The 16,877-nt window shown below is 38.9% G+C and overlaps 1 long non-coding RNA gene across 1 annotated transcript in view; it reads left to right on the plus strand.

The window, feature by feature from the left end:
* The first annotated feature begins 679 nt into the window (after positions 1-679).
* LOC147913123 (uncharacterized) overlaps positions 680-16,877 on the plus strand; it is a 115,799-nt gene continuing 99,601 nt past the window's right edge. The window contains exon 1 of the long non-coding RNA XR_015549161.1: positions 680-918. This is a non-coding gene — a long non-coding RNA (uncharacterized LOC147913123). The remainder of the gene's footprint in view (positions 919-16,877) is intronic.

The following is a 16,877-nucleotide window of genomic DNA, read 5'->3' on the forward strand; positions in this document are numbered from 1 at the left end:
AGAACTGAGAATACTCAAAGCAGAAAATGTATATCAAAATATGGAAGTTGATTTAATAAATCTATAATTTCATCCTTTTTTCAAAAAAATGGGATATAACTTACATAGAATAAAGTGGGAAGCTCTATGTACATCTCTATGGATTTCTACATATGTCTACAACCATTTATCTACTAAAAGAGCAAGATTTTCCTTTTTTAAAAAAATGGGATATAACTTATATTGGGGAAGAGGGAGAATCCCCTTCCGCCCTTTCCCTTAATGTTCTTATGGCTGGTCAAATAATTAAAAGACAGATTAGCAGGAGAAAATAATACCAAGTTTAATAACATGTATACATGGGAGAAACCAGGAAAACTGAGTTTCTCAACAAAACGGCAGAGATTTTCATCTTAAATACTATCTTCAGCTAAAGACAAAAGAGGTTGTTGGGGGTGGGGGAGGAGACAGCTATGGGGGATCAACAGAAAGCACAACAATCAAGGGTATGTGGATTTAAGTCCTCTTCTTCCGTCCAGATAAGAATTTCCAGAGATAAGGTCATCCCCTCCTCTTCCCAGTACACAGAGGGAGATACCTTTACAAATGTAAATGTTTTGGTAAACAGAACTTTGAAAAGAATGGGCTCAGCAAGAACCCTCCCAGTCTGTCACTTTTAGGTGTAAGTTTGGGGGAAGGTTACAGTTTCTTTCAGAGGAAATAATCGAGGGAAAAAGATATAAACCAGGGTCGCCAGCTTTGATCTCCCACGGTTACATAGAGTAAAGTGGGCAGCTCTATGCACATCTCTATGGGTTGCTACATATGTCTACAACCATTTATCTACTAACAGATCAAGATTTAAAAAAAAATCCCACCATCCCAAAAGGCTCCATTCCACGTCTTTCCACTGGGTACTCTGCACCTCCCCCTACAAAGGTAAGTACCTAATATTCTGACTTGCATCATCATCAATGAGTTTTGTCTTACATGTATGATTTTTTTTTTTTACTAAGCTTAATGTCTGTGAAATTTGTTCATGTTGTGTATATTAGTTTTTTTTTTTCTCTTTTTCTTTTATTGCTGAGCAGTAAAATTATTTTGATCCAAATGCATACTTGATCCAAATACATACATAGTTTGGGGGACTAATTGAAAATGTGGACAGACTTCTGCAGGCTACCTTCTGTACTTCTTCTAAGCACTCTGAGAAGTTTATTTCTCTCCATCCTCTCTGCTATTTTGTCACAATGAACATAAAGTTTTATTCTCTATTGCTCCTGTTACCAGGAACGCCTTTCTCTCTCTGTATGTGTTTTAACACCTCAAGCTCCGTCAATTTCCAAATGAAAACATATTTTTATTCCCTTGATTATCTTTCTCAATCCCTCTCCCACTCTATTCTTTATTATTTATCACAACGACTTCATTGCCTGACATCACAGAACAATTCTGAATTAAGTTTGAAGTACAGGCATCATACAAAACAAATCTGTTGTATTACGATCTATCATAAAATCACACTTATGCCGAGGCTAAGAAGAATATGGCAGTTGGTAATGGAAATGGGCAAAATCTACAAATTTAACCAAGCGATATTAGAGCACAGCTCACCAGTAATAAGCCCTTTCTTAAAATCCCCTTCTTCAAATTCAATCTGAGAATCCCAGAAGGGCCTTGCTACTGGGTAATTTTTTTTTTTTTTTCCCAGATGAACTCTCTAAGCAACTTATTTTAATTGGAGGACATCGCCCTAAGGAATGTTTAAACCACACTGAGGAGTTTCAGACTCAGAGCTTTGCCATTTGCAGAGGAAGTTGCAATTAATTCATTTCCCTCCTGGAGGCACTGCTTAACATGTCAAAGAAGGCAATTCTTCCAATGCGAAACAGTAAACCTGAGGAAACTGACCAATGGAACTCTACTGAGTTTTTTCTTAACTATTCTTTAGCCTTCATTCTGGACACATCTTTCAGTTTAAAGGGGAATATAGGGTTAACAGATTTTAATAGCTGTCTTACTCCACCGGTATGTATAATGAGCAGGAGAAAGACAATGGACAACAAACTAACTGATTGATTTTATGTCGCTAGGGAGCTTCACAAACCTCAAGTCATTATTTTCTTCTCTGTTCACTGGCATTAATCTACAGATAGTATAACAGGTAAATTTGTAAAACTTCAAAGATGTTTTCACTAAAATTATTTGTGGGAAGGGGAATAATTTTCTTAGATCTTCTAGAAATCTGTTTTATAGACTATAATCATTTCATCAGATAAGACTTCCAGCAAAAAATCAGCCTAGATAATTAAATAATGGTAACTACCATATATTGCACAATTATTATAGGTCAGAGATTATGCTTTGTAGTATACAAACGTTAATATGTTCAATTTTCATTATAATCTTGTGAGTTATCAATCCACCTTTTTCTTTAGAAGGAAGGGATTTAAAGCTCAGAAATGTCAAGCAAAGTACCCAAGATCACGAGTATACTCAAAATAGTGGATGTCAGAGATGGGAATCAAGCATTTGTTTTGTTCTATTTTGAAAAGCTATTTCCAATGGCATGCAACCTAACTATAATTATATCTCCATTACTTTTTTGGATGGGTCAGAAAAAGTGACCAATATTTTCCCATTAAAATATCCAGAGGGACTGTTAAAAGATAAACTGAGGCATAATAAAAATTTTAAGTTTTTTTGAGCAAAAATAGATTCCAATTGGGGAGCATGCAACCTAGCAGATAGAAAGGAGATCTGAGTATCTGTACAAAATGAAATACTTTTATAGCTGAAGGGAGAGAGAACAATGTTATATTAGGTGAAAAAAGCAGGTTGGTTATTGCAAGGTTACTTTCCTTTGGGGAATGGCAGGGGTTTGTCAGGCAGGTTTCCTAAATAGTGCAGATCTGGTGATTCCTGCTTGACTAGTTTAAGGTTCCACTTCTGAGAGAGCAGAAACTGTAAATAAGTCTTAGGTTGGTGACATGGGGCTTAGCATAAGTGACTCCATTTTGGGCCTGTTGACTTGTTTTTAACAGAGATGGATTAAGATTCTAGCCAATAAGAAACTGGATATTAACTGTACTGTTTTATATCATTGATGCATAGAAATTATAATAGTGTTAACAAACCAATGAAATTTTTTAAGATTAATTTGTGACTGCTTCCTTAGAGCTAAAGCCTATGTAACTTGACCCACATCTCATGCAAAGTTATCCACAAATCATTGAGGTGATAAGATACTCTTATACATAAATAAGAAACAGTTTTTGAGAGATTTGTTATAAACTTGTCAGAAAATTCTGAGGACCTTTAACATATATAGGAGAGAAAAAGAAAAAAATAAACAAATGAAAATAAAAAGAGAGAAAAGAAAAGAAAACAAAAGGAATGGAGTGAAGCACTCAGGAGAAGAATCTTCCTTAGCTCTTATTGTCATTTAGGCTACCCCTTTGTTTTTCCATGTTTCTGTTTTTTTGTGTGTGAGGAAGATCAGCCCTGAGCTAACATCGATGCTAATCCTCCTCTTTTTGCTGAGGAAGACTGGCTCTGAGCTAAGATCTATTGCCAATCCTCCTCCTTTTTTCCCCGAAGCCCCAGTAGATAGTTGCATGCCATAGTTGCACATCCTTCCAGTTGCTGTATGTGGGATGCCGCCTCAGCACGGCCGGAGAAGTGGTGCATCAGTGCGCGCCTGGGATCCAAACACGGGCCGCCATTAGCAGAGCGTGCAAACTTAACCGCTAAGCTATGAGGATGGCCCCTCCATGTTTCATTTTGATGTTGTTTTTTGTTGTTTGTTTTTTGGTCTGTGTTTGTTAAAGAATTAGCCACATTTCCTGTGAGTTTTCACACTTGGTTTGCCCAATCTCCAACCTCCATTTCATTTCTTTCCTTTAAATTCTACCTTATACATAGTTCTTTGCTAATTCTGTATTCAGTTCATCATTTCTAGTTTAGAGCTCTTTTTTTTTTTTTTTTTTTTGCTGAGGAAGATTCTCCCTGAGCTAATAACCGTGCCAATTCTCCTCTATTTTGTATGTGGGTTGCCACCACAGCATGGCCACTGACCAGTGGTGTAGGTCCACTCCTAGTAACCAAATCCAGGCCACCAAAGCAGAGCACGCTGAACTTAACCACTAGGCAACAGGGCCTGCACCATAGAGCTTTTCTCAATTCTCATCTTAATCCTGATTTCCAGTTCCTAAGCTACTATTCCTCTGAGACTCTGTCCCTCATTCATTCTAGAAGTGTGCAAATTGTGATACATATATTATTTGTCTAGTCTAAATTTAAGTTTGAGTGTGTTTCTCCTAAATGTTTGCAAGCATGCAAACATGGGAGTTATACTCCCAACCTTGCTGATAAGAATAGTGAAGCTTTACACATCTATGGATAGCTAATTTTCAACAAAGGAGCCAAGAACATACAATATAGAAAGGAAAGTCTCTACAATAAATGGTGCTGGGAAAACTGGACAGCCACGTGCAAAAGAATGAAAGTAGACCGTTATCTTACACCATACACAAAAATTAACTCAAAATGGATTAAAGACTTGAATGTAAGACCTGAAACCATAAAAATCCTAAAAGAAAACACAGGCAGTACACTCTTTGACAGCAGTCTTAGCAGTATCATTTCAAATACCGTGTCTACTCAGGCGAGGGAAACAAAAGAAAAAAATAAACAAATGGGACTACATCAAACTAAAAAGCTCCCGGATGGCAAAGGAAACCATCAACAAAACAAAAAGACAACCTACCATTTGGGAAGAGATATTTGCAAATCGTATATCTGATAAGAGGTTAATATCCAAAATATATAAAGAACTCATACAACTCAACAACAAAAACCAAACATCCTAACCAAATAAATGGGCAGAGGATATGAACAGACATTTTTCCAAAGAAGATATACAGATGGTCAACAGGCACATGAAAAGATGTTCAATATCACTAATTATTAGAGAAATGCAAATCAAAACTACAATGAGCTATCACCTTATGCCTGTCAGAAAGGCTATTATTAAAAAGACAAGAAATAACAAATGTTGGCAATGATATGGAGAAAAAGGAACGTTCGTACACTACTGGTGGGAATGTAAATTGGTGCAGACACTATGGAAAACAGTATGGAGAGTCCTCAAAAAATAAAATAGAACTACCATATGATCCAGCCATTCCACTTCTAGATATTTATCCAAAGAACATGAAAACACTCATTTGAAAAGGTATATGCACCCTTATGTTCATTGCAGCATTATTTGTAATAGCCAAGACTTGGAAACAACCCAAGTGCCCATCAATGGATGAATAGATAAAGAAGATGTGATACATACATACAATGGAATGCTACTCAGCCAAAAAATGATGAAATCATGCCATTTACGACAACATGGATGGACCTTGAGGGTACCATGCTAAGCAAAATAAGTCAAATGGAGAAAGACAATTATCTTGTGACTTCACTCATATGCGGAAGATAAACAGACAAACAAACAAACACATAGATATGGAGAACAGATTGGTGGTTAGCAGAGGGGAAGAGGGTTGGGGGTGAAAGGGGTATAGGGACACATGTAAGGTGATGATGGCAACTAGACTTTTGGTGGTAAACCTGATAGAGTTTATACAGAAGTCAAAATATAATGATGTACAACTGAAATATATATAATGTTATAAACCAATGTGATCTCAGTAATAAAAAAAAGAATAGTGAAGTTTTACAAGGGTTAATAAATATATTCCAGGTCAGTAAACAGCAGATGCCATAGCTAGGATCTGAATTTAGGCCTTACTGTCCCAAAACTTGAAGAAGAGGAAAGGTTCCAGCCTAGATCTTCTGGTTCCAGCCCAATCTTCAAAGCTTAAAAATTCAGAAATAAGTCATCTGTTTTGTGCTTGCAAGTACATGTTTACATTCTTTTTAGTAATAGAATGGGACCATCGAGTTCCACTGGCATTGTTCAAGAGAAAACCAACAATGCATAATGACATCTTTTGAGCACATCTATACTATAGCCCTGGATACAGCACATTGTAATACGATATGTCTATTTCCAATACTAAAAATACAATGAGATGTTTCAAGTCATGTTCTTTGGCCCTGTCTCCATATCTGCCATCTTTAACACAGGTCCTATAACATAAAGTGTTTACTAAATGTTGGTTCAATGGAGGACTAAATGACCAAATGAATGAAGGACAGACTAGATTAGTTTTTGTTTTCAAAACTCAAGATCTCAGGATGTAGTCGTAGAAAAAGAGGATCAAATTTCACAGTTATTGTGATCATTACTCTCATCTTTCATAAATCCATGCATACCTTTACTTTCTTCAGACTCTGGTTAATGCCTATGATTTTAACAGTTTTCCAGACCTTCTGAAGACACAAAAATCTTTCTTTCTCTTTAGCCCTTATCTCCTTCCAGTCCATTGTCCTCCCTGAAGTCAGAGTTAACTTTCTAAAGCACACTCAGATTGAGTTATTCATCTCCTTTCAACAGCTCATGGTACTCAGGATAAATTCAAACTCCTTAACAAGGCCTTCAAGGTCTTCAGTCCTCTCCATCCTGCTTTCCTCTCCAGCCTTACTTCTTACAAGTGTTAGTACTTACTCTATGCTAATCTAACATGAACTACTGACTATTCTCTGAATGGTCAGGCTTGCCTTTGACCTTTGCACAAACTACTCCCTCCGTCTCAAATGACCATATTGCCCCACTTTTGCCTGAGTTATTCCTATGCTATCTTTAACTTACAATTTTCTCCTACCCTGAGTGGCTTTCCAGCTTGTCTCTTTGCTGTACTTCTGTATAAATTAGTGCATATCACTGTCAGATAATTTATCTGCCACCATATTGTAATCTAGTTATTTACTTATCCAACCCAACCCTCGTGAATACCTTGAGGGCAGAAACCATTTCGTAATTTTTACTTTACTTTTCTATTCTCATTTTGCAAGACCTAACTTAACACATGGTAGGTATATATTCGACAAATGCTAATGTGATGAGATAAGAAAAATACAACATGGCAAAGCTACAAAAGTCCTAACACCTCATCAAGAGTTTCTTCTCATTCCCTTATCTCTAATTCTTGACTCACTCCTGAGCATGTAACTGAAAGATCAGTTGGAAATTTGCTCTCTGCTTTGATTCTTCAGTGTCCAGTTCACTAACTGTTTTTCCTCCTTCCAATGCGTCTTCCAGAGGTCTTTATAAAAATGCCTGCTGTGTTTTATCCTCTCCTCAGCCAAACATGGGTAGAAATGGTGAGAGTGAAGCAATGGCTCACCTGCCACATCGATCAGTGAAACACTTGTACTGTGCTCTAGAATACGCTACTTATGTCCCAGGATATCTGCCCCACCACAGAATGGAGTTTGTTGGTGATGCCTCTGTATACTTATCTGTGTATACAGGGAAAGTAATGAGAACATTAAATGCCTGAAACAGGTTAAAAGAGCTGATCAATTAGAAATTTTTATCTACATTGATGGACATGTGAAAGATATACTTGAAAGTCATTCGTTAAGAGCAGCTACCATTTACTGAGTGAATACGTTATTAAACATCAATTCCTAAACTAAGAGCTTTCTCTGTAGTAGCTTATTAAATTTCCACTTCACGTCTACAAAGTAGATGTCATTATGCCAACATTACAAGTAAGAAAATATAGCTCTGAGAGTTCAAAAAACTTGCCTACTGTCCCATAGCTAGGTGGGACAGAACAGGAGTTTGGATACAGGCTGTATCAGAAGCCTGGCTCTGATAACTCTGCAATGTTATTGTGCTGATCCAAGTGCAAGGAAGGCACCAGATGCATTGTTTGTCTGCTTTGACATGTGGTTCTTCTGACTGGCAATCATTTCCTCAAAATCATCCACCTGAAAGGAGCAGATGAGGTAAAATGTAAAAACCAGCATCAAATGAAAGAAAGGCATTACTTTTATATTGGAGCACACAGTGGTGGACTGCACGAGGAAGAGTACCTATATTTAAATAGGTTAGTTAACATCAATTTTTAAGGATAGTGTTAAATGACTTAATGATCCTAAAATTGTATATATATATACATATATAAATATATATATATTTCATATAGAAGAAAGAAAATAAATGTCTTACAGAATAGCCATCAAGATAACAGAAAGGAATGTACTCACCCCTTGGTAGATATTTCTGAACACTCCAAATAATGTAAAATGAGAAGCCCCACTGCTATTTGAGGACAACTTTAAGGTCCTTGACAGAGCTGATGAGCTGCAAGTCACTTGGATACTGAACGTCTAGCCATCTGATGTGCTCAGTGTCTCCATTTCCACATTTACTCAATATGTTGAGTAAATGTTCCACAAAATTTTCTGCTTGCTTCCTTCAAATTTCAGAGACTATTTGTAAAGAAATGTTTCTCTTTCACCCACTGCTATGCAAATGATCATTGTTGAAGATAAAATTATAATGCTATTTATTATTTTAATAGAATATGTAAAACTAGATAAAATAGAGAGTAGAAGTCAGTCTTCTATCACTAATTAATATAGGACCTGACCCACTACTACTTTTTATTTTTACCTCAAAAGGAAAGTTTGGGGTAAAGGATTACCCTCCATTATCCACTTGGTTAGTATCTCCCCTGTGTGGCACACTGCTGTCCTCATAAAGGCCAATTTAGCCACCCACTTACCTCCCTATCCCCATCTGGTGGGGTGTCCCAGTTGGCTGTGTAGAGCCACTGACCTAAAGGGGCAGCTCCTGGAGTACAGGGACAAAGGGATTTGTGGTGACAGGTCCCAATGAGTACGGGAGGATAAAAGGGGCCCCATGGGCTGGTTTAAGGCCAGTTGAAGGCTCCTGAGGGAGATGGGAAGTTGCAGAATTCTGGTTGGCGGCTCACTTGGAGAGATCAAAAGCAGAAGTGGTGGAGAATGGTGTGTCAGACCCAGGGAGAAGCCCCTCCTGAGTGTGCCCATATCTCCTAGCCCTAGGCAGCACCATCTGGACCAGGCAAGAAAAGCTTCACACAATCCTCAGTGGCTCAGGGGCCTCCCTCCCTCCCGGGGCTCCGAGGCTGAAAGACACAGAGGAGGATGCTGCTCTCCATCTTGCCAGAGAAGCAGGGAACGTGATAAGGAAGTTGTGAAGGAGCCACGAGGAACTGTCTTCATAAAGATAGCCCTGAGCAGTAGATCCATGTTACCATATCACGCGTCCGATGCAGCCATGCAGTGGGCGTGTTTCATACCTCCAGGGAAAGTGTAGCAACAACTGCACAAGAGAATACACTCTGTTCAAGTGCATACTGATGTTTGAGAACAAATTTAACCAGATTAGCAAAAGAGATGTGAATGATGTTCACAGCCATGTCCTAATGGTCACTGTGGGCATCGACAAACTGTTGTGTTGAGCCCTAGCCTTGCACTACCTAATGTCATGCTGCTGGTTGGACTCGGTGCGAGCTATGAAGACTATGCCAGATGTGGCTGTGACATCCAGGCAAGAGGCCATAAGACTAATAAGAACTTAGAGCTAATCAGGTTGCTTCCACTGAAGTTGGTACAATATTTGACCATAATATTGAAAAGCAGCAGTTCTGCCTGAAGTTTGACACTGGCTGTTCTTTGTACCTTTCAGCAGTGCCCCCTTCAGATGCAAAAGATTGCTTTCTTTATTGGGATAGCCACCTCATTTACCTCTGATACCCTCAGTGGAGGGTTACAGCCACACTCAGGCTATCCCAGCTGCAGACACAATGGACAAGCCTGTGTTTAAGACAGAGGCCAAGATCCTAGTGGTAAGTCTTCGCAGAGACTCTAGAAGACAAGGCCAAGAAGCTTTGGGAGAGCAGCTGAAATCTGGTTCTGCAAAGGCTCTGGTGTTCTCTTAGGCTCACCTGGAAAATGAACTGCATTTGGAAGAGTTCAGAGCCATGTAAGCCACTATGTGGAAGCCTTGCCCCATTGGAGAGGCTCCTTGTACTTCTCCAAAGTGTTCCTTACAGCTAAATTCCAGAGATTCCTTAGATGTCAGTTCCTCTAATCTCATACCCACTGTTGTAATGCTCTAGACAGCAACCTGACCATCCAATGCATTCTTGAATACTTAGTACCCAAATCTAGGCAGTCTGATCTGTTGTGGGACATTTTAAACTGTTATAAAGTCCTTCCTTTGATCCATAAGCTGTCTCTCATGACTACTGTGTACAAATTTCTGAATACATCAATGGCAATGAACATGCCTATGCACATGTGTACAATTTTTCAGTCACTCTCAAAATTGTGCATTCCATTTCACCAGCAGTGTCACTTACAGGAATCTATTCTGAAGTAATACTAACACGACTGTATAAAATAAAAGTATATGAGGATGTTTGCTGGTGAACTGGAACTGTTCTGGGAAAATTGGAATGACCATTTTGCGCATGTGCATGCACGTGTGTGTGTCTAGGAGAGTGTTTCTCTAGAAGGAATTCCTGCATCAAATGGGAGACTGCACTTGATAACCTCAAAGCTTCTTCTAATTACAAGCTTGTGAGTTGTTCTGTCACAGAAGGGAGAGGAGCAGCCCTTTCTGGTCTCACTTGGTTCTCTGTTTCACTTGTTTTCCCTCCCTCTCTGCCCAGGCCATAGAACTTCATGGAGAAGATCAAGATCAGGTCAGTATCAGGAGCTTTCACATGGTTCCTGAGGTGTTTGGGTCCGTCTTTTCTGGTAATGCCAGGGGGAAAGGAATCTAATATGCAGACTCAGGACAGATAAACATAGCACTGGCTGGATCAGCCTTCGTGGATCCAGGAGAAAGCAGAGCCAGCACGGCCATGCTAGGCACTTCTGACACATTCTCAGAAAGTCTTATTATGTTTTATCATGCAAGTGCTGCAAACACACTCTTGTCCTCAGAGGATCCTTCCAGTATGTCAACAGGAATCTCTGGTCTCTCTCCAGTGGGCAGCGTGTGTGTGGTGACTGCCTGAGATGACACAACTGGCAAGCCTGTTGTAGAAATAGCTAAACGTCCTGTAGTGGGACACCTTGTCTCAATCTTGCATGTGAAGTTTATAGGAGTGAACAGGATGGAAGCCAGAAGGTCTCCCAACTCAATGCTGGATCCCAAAGAAAAAGAAAGAATAAAGTCAGAACTCCCGAAAGATATTCCTGTCACCATGTGACTGGGGAGGACAAGTTGACCCTAACATCATCCTTCTGCTTGTTCTTAGCTTTCTATGTCCATTAGCAGTGAGACAAAGGAAAAAAGCCAGAACAGCCCAACGGACAGAGGACACAGCTCTTCCCCGACAAAAACACTAGCCTCAGTCCTACTGCAAAGGAGTCTAGGTTATCTCAAAAATTTGGGAGGAGCCTATTTACAGCTAGTTCAACGTCTTCAAGTAAGAGCCCCAACAGGATTAGAACTTCAAAGCCCACGCAATTGCACAGTTTTCCCAAATTCTACCAATACGAGATCTAGGAAAATTGACTCTTGCCTAAAGAAGCTCAGAGCACTCCCTGCCACACAAACTGAAGTCTCAGATCGTGATAATTTAGACCCAGCAGGATTGGCTCTTCAAAGCCTGCTGAACTGAATGCGATACTGAAGAAGACCTCATGGCCAAAGCCACGGAGAAGAGCAGCATGGAGAGCCTCCTGCAGTCAGCAGAGTGTGGTGAGGGGCTGGCAGTCTCCGGTACCCTGATATCTGAGACCAAGGGGACAGTAACCTTTAAGTCCCATCAAAAAGCACCAGGGTGTTTCTAGCTTAGATTCTCCTAATTTTAGGTAAACGTAAACAAGTAAAACAGTATACTTTCAGGAAAATATAATTTGAATCACAGAATTAAAGGATAATTTGAAATTGCTATACCTCTATCCAAAAATTTTTCTTTTGACATTTAGGTATAAGACTGTAAACTCAAACCCATGTTGCCTGCTGGGATTGAGAGAAGTACTCAAATTAACTGTTCACACTTGATAATCTCTTTTTCCCAGGTCTCTACCTTGGTTTCTTATCACTCAGCTGCAGTTGCTGGGTGGTGAATGTTAGAAGTAACTTTTAGAAAGGTTAAACATCTGAAGCTGTTTCAATGAATGATGAATATTTTGATTTTTTGATTTCCACCTTGGTTTGAAACCATGCTGAGTGATTGTGTTCATAAAATGGGACTACTAATGAGTTAAAATCCTATTTTGGTTGCTAGTGAAATAGGTTTTTGCACTAATTAGACTATTTTAGAAAGTGCTAATTGGTATTCTCTGCAGGTAGTTCTCTGATGCTGCCCTTGTAAGAGGTGCTTTGGAGACATAATTTCAAGAAATTCACTGAACCCTCCATTCTATCAGATCCACAACACACTGAACATGGGAAACTCACACACGTAACCACACACAAACTCACATTCACAGGCACACACAAGCACAAACACAACCCCCATCTGGAGGATGGCTGTAATAGGACTCTGCAGCACATGCTTCTTAGCTATTCAACCACAGTATAAATTTGTTTCCCACAGGAAAATTATGATATTACACAGTGGGTGACAAAGTCTAAAATTGCAAAGTTTTACTGGACACAGGTTGCAGCATGATATAAAGGGAAGACTGTGGACTTTGGGATCAGACAGCCCTTTTTACATCCTTCCTCCACTCACTGAGGGATCGTTGAGTAAGTAACACTATAGGTCTGATTCCTCAGTTGATTATTGAATCAAATCACACATCTAAAGCACCTAGTACTGAGCCATTCACCAAAGTGGGATGTCAAAATGTTACATTCCTCCTTTCCATTCAATTGCCTAAATTTATATGGGTGGCGTGCTGGATGTAGTGATCACAAGGTCACAGAATATCTGGGCAAAAGGGGGGTGGGATAAGTGAACTCACTTAATGCTGACAAATCAGAAACAGATTCTATCTATTACAGGTATTTTCTACATTGGAATATTCCTTAGATAACTGTTTTGGAGAGTTAAGAAATTGCTGAAATGCCTAATCTTGAATTATATGGGTTTTTTTTTTTTTTTTTTTTACCTGTTTGGGATGACCTAAAGACCACACTTTTTATTTATTTATATATTTTTTATTTTATTGAGGTCACATTGCTTTATAACATTATATAAATTTCAGGTGTACATCATTATATTTTGACTTCTGTATAGACTGCATTGTGTTCACTACCAAAAGCCTAGTTTCCATCAGTAAAGACCACTTTCTAAAAGCTATGGTGGAATAATGCAAACACCATCAATGGGTTCTCAAACCTGTCATACCCATCCCCTTTACCACTACTTTGGGTGTTGCAATAATTTGCTGTTAGCGCCATCGAGTCAATTCCGACTCCTAGCGACCCGTGTACAGCAGAGCGGATCCCTGCTGGGTCTTTTTGCACCATCCCCTCACCTTCCAGTGCTGTATCAGACAATGATCCACTGATATTCACAGTTTTCGTGGCCAATAATACAGACATGAAATAGTGCTAAGAACTCACTTTCCTAACCGATATTCTTCCTACTATCCCAACCAAACCATTCCTTACACAACTGCAACAGTGTTATTTCAAAACAACTTACTTTACCATTTCTCTTGTCTACAAAATGTGTCCAACCTTTTTTCACGTCAAAGTATACATGAATAAATGATATGAGTATGGCATATTAGGTTAAAGAGAGAGCTGCTGTAGCTGCTATTAGCCATTGTGGGCAATCTCAAGGGCTGAATGATTTTTTGGGGGGTGAGGATCCGGGCCCAGCCATCTTTCTGAGGATTATTCTATTTTTGAGTAGTATTGTCCCTAACTTCCTTCAGTAAGTATTATAATGAAAAGAAAAAGAAAACAATAGGAGTTAACCATCACTGACCATTTCAAATTTGTTAAGTAATGTGCTCATTGTATGTGCAATGCATTGTCTTGTTTCATCCAACACTCTCTGGGGAATGTAACCTTCCCATTTCACAGATGAGGAAAATTAACTATGTAGGTTACCTGAAGCACCAAGATGCTTATATATTCTGCTCTATTCACTAAACTAAGATCCCCAAGAGATTGATCTGGGACTTGAACTCAGGCAGATTGCTGAGCCCTCTTTCTAAAAAAACTTTTAAAACCGAAGAAAGTTATTACTGAGTCCTTCACTAGTCCACATCATCCTTTGCTAGTGTTTCACTTTATCAGATTATCATTTAAGTAATATTCCTGGAGGGGGCCGGCCCCATGGCCAAGTGGTTAAGTTTGACATGCTCCACTTTGGTGGCCCAGGTTCGCGGGTTCGGATTATAGGCCATGTTGTGGTGGCGACATACATACAAAATACAGGAAGGTTGGCACACACGTTAGCTCAGGGCGAATCTTCCTCACCAAAAAAATAAAAAAAGAAGAAGAAGAAGGAATATTCCTGGAGCTACATACAGTATGTCAGATATATTCCATACTAATCCGAGCCAAAATATCTAAAAATGGCAACCCGAGACACTCGCAGTTTCCCTGATAGCCACATCAAATTACTGATATATAATCAGCTCTTCTTCTTCAAATGTTCACCTCTTAAACGATATCTCCCCCATCCTCTATATTTGCTTTTGTTTTTCTGGGCTTATTGCCACTGCCTTAAATAGTTGAAATGTAAATGGAATTCATATGGATATGGCACGTCATTCCAAATTATAATGAAGCATTTGAATCCTATTTCTATTATTCACCTCGTTACTTCTCTCATTTCCTGGTCACCTGAAACTGTGATCACCTTATACTATGGCATTATGCAAGTTATCTGCAAATATGCTAAACATGTCAAGACCAATAACACAGCCTGTCAGATCCACAGGCTACTTTCCATTTCACGTGGAATTAGTGTGTGTGTGTCTGCGTGTGCGTTTTGTGAAATTGGAATTGCAATCCACTGCTTTCTTTCTATCCTGTGGAATAATATCAGCGATCTTGGATACATACTGTGTGACTGACAAGGAAAAAAACAACGGAATTAACTCATATCTACTAACGCAGTATGTAAACAGAAAATTAAAGCAATTTCAAAACAGAAGGAAAGCAAGAGATTGAGAGAGAAATCATACCACATTTACGCTACTTATCCCTGAGTGATGTTAGTGAAAGGTTTAAAAATATTCATTCAGGCCAATCTCCTTAATTACAGATCATACTACTTTAAGAACAATGACTAAAGAGGCAACAGTTGAAAAATGTTGCTCAACATACTGATAATTAACGAATGTGATAAAAAACAGTCATTATTTTTAATTCTCAATCCTTAGATTTAGGATAATTTTTTCATGTGTGCTGAATTTTATTCAGATTGTTCAGTTTAGTACAAGAAATATGTTAAAGAATCTTGGTTTTCCAAAACAACAAATTAAAAAGATAAAAGAACTTGCATATCCAGCTTTGAAAAAGAGTTAAAAAACATTACAATGAAATGAAGAAGGCATTAAGAATGTGTGTGAGGGGCCTGCCTGGTGGCGCAAGCGGTTAAGTGTGTGCATTCCGCTGTGGTGGCCCAGGGTTCGCTGGTTCGGATCCGACGCACTGCTTGTCGAGCTGGCGGCCCGGGGTTCGCTGGTTCGGATCCGACGCACTGCTTGTCGAGCCACGCTGTGGCGGTGTTGCATATAAAGTAGAGGAAGATGGGCACGGATGTTAGCTCAGGGCCAACCTTCCTCAGCAAAAAGAGGAGGACTGACATCAGATGTTAGCTCAGGGCTGATCTTCCTCACACATACAGAAAAAAGTATGTGTGCGAATGCAGATTGGGGAAATATATGCATTTTTTAATATCCCATGGAAAGAAGGCTCATTTATTCTCTACTGTCTTGTCTTTTTTTTTTAATCTAGATCAAATGGTTGTAGTTTTGCGGGAAAGAATTGAGTTGGTGGCTATGTTGAGAGGCACACTAGTCTAATGAAAAGGACATTTTAATCATATGGGCCTTATCTTGAATCTTTAGGCACTGAGCTATCATTGTAGGCACTTCTGAGCTTCAATTTTTCCCTTCCATAAAATGGGCATGACAATATCTGAAACATATGGTTCTTGTGATATTTTATTTGATATTTGAAATGTAAAGAAATAATTTTTTTAAATATCATGTTTCAAATCCTCTAATGGTTCCACTCAGTGCAATCCAAACCCCTCAGCAAGGCTTATTAAATAGCACATGATCTGGCCCCACTTTCACCACGATTCAGCCAAACTGTTCTTTCTGAGTCTCTCACGCTTTTCTACGTTCGATTCTTTCTGGCACATCTGTACTAGTGTTTCCCACTGCTTGGAACCTTCTTTCTGGAGATTTATGTATGACTGACCTCTTACTATGATTTGCATTTCTGCTCACCTCTTCAGAGACATCTTCCAATCTACAACATAAATTAGCGATTCCTGCTCCATCATCCTTTTCCTTGTTTATTGCCTGCTTATTTTTTTTCAGAGTGATTACCAAAATTTCTAGATTATAAACTCTATAAGAGAAGGGACTTGCCTGTCTCTTACACTTTTTGTCCTCAGTGTCAGCATATAATAGATGCTTAATAATCTTAATTTTGGTCTTTTTTAGTCATCATCAATCATTATTATCTCTTTTTTCTTTTTTCTTATTGCAGTAACATTGGTTTATAACATTATATAAATTTCGGGTGTACATCATTATATTTCGATTTCTGTATAGATTACATCATGTTCACCACCCAAAGACTAATTACAATCCGTCACCACACACATGTGACTTATCATCCCTTCCACCCTCCTCCCTCCTCCCGTCCCCTCTGGTAACCACCAATTCAGTCTCTGTCTCTATGTGATTGATTAAATGATCCAAGCACATAGGTCAGATTATCATGGGCATAGAATAAATATTAGTTCCTTCTCTTCTATTTGAATTTTCTGAATGCATAA

Source organism: Ceratotherium simum, chromosome 30, assembly GCF_057802395.1.
Source record: "Ceratotherium simum simum isolate JZ-2026a chromosome 30, ASM5780239v1, whole genome shotgun sequence".
Classification (NCBI taxonomy): Eukaryota; Metazoa; Chordata; class Mammalia; order Perissodactyla; family Rhinocerotidae; genus Ceratotherium; species Ceratotherium simum.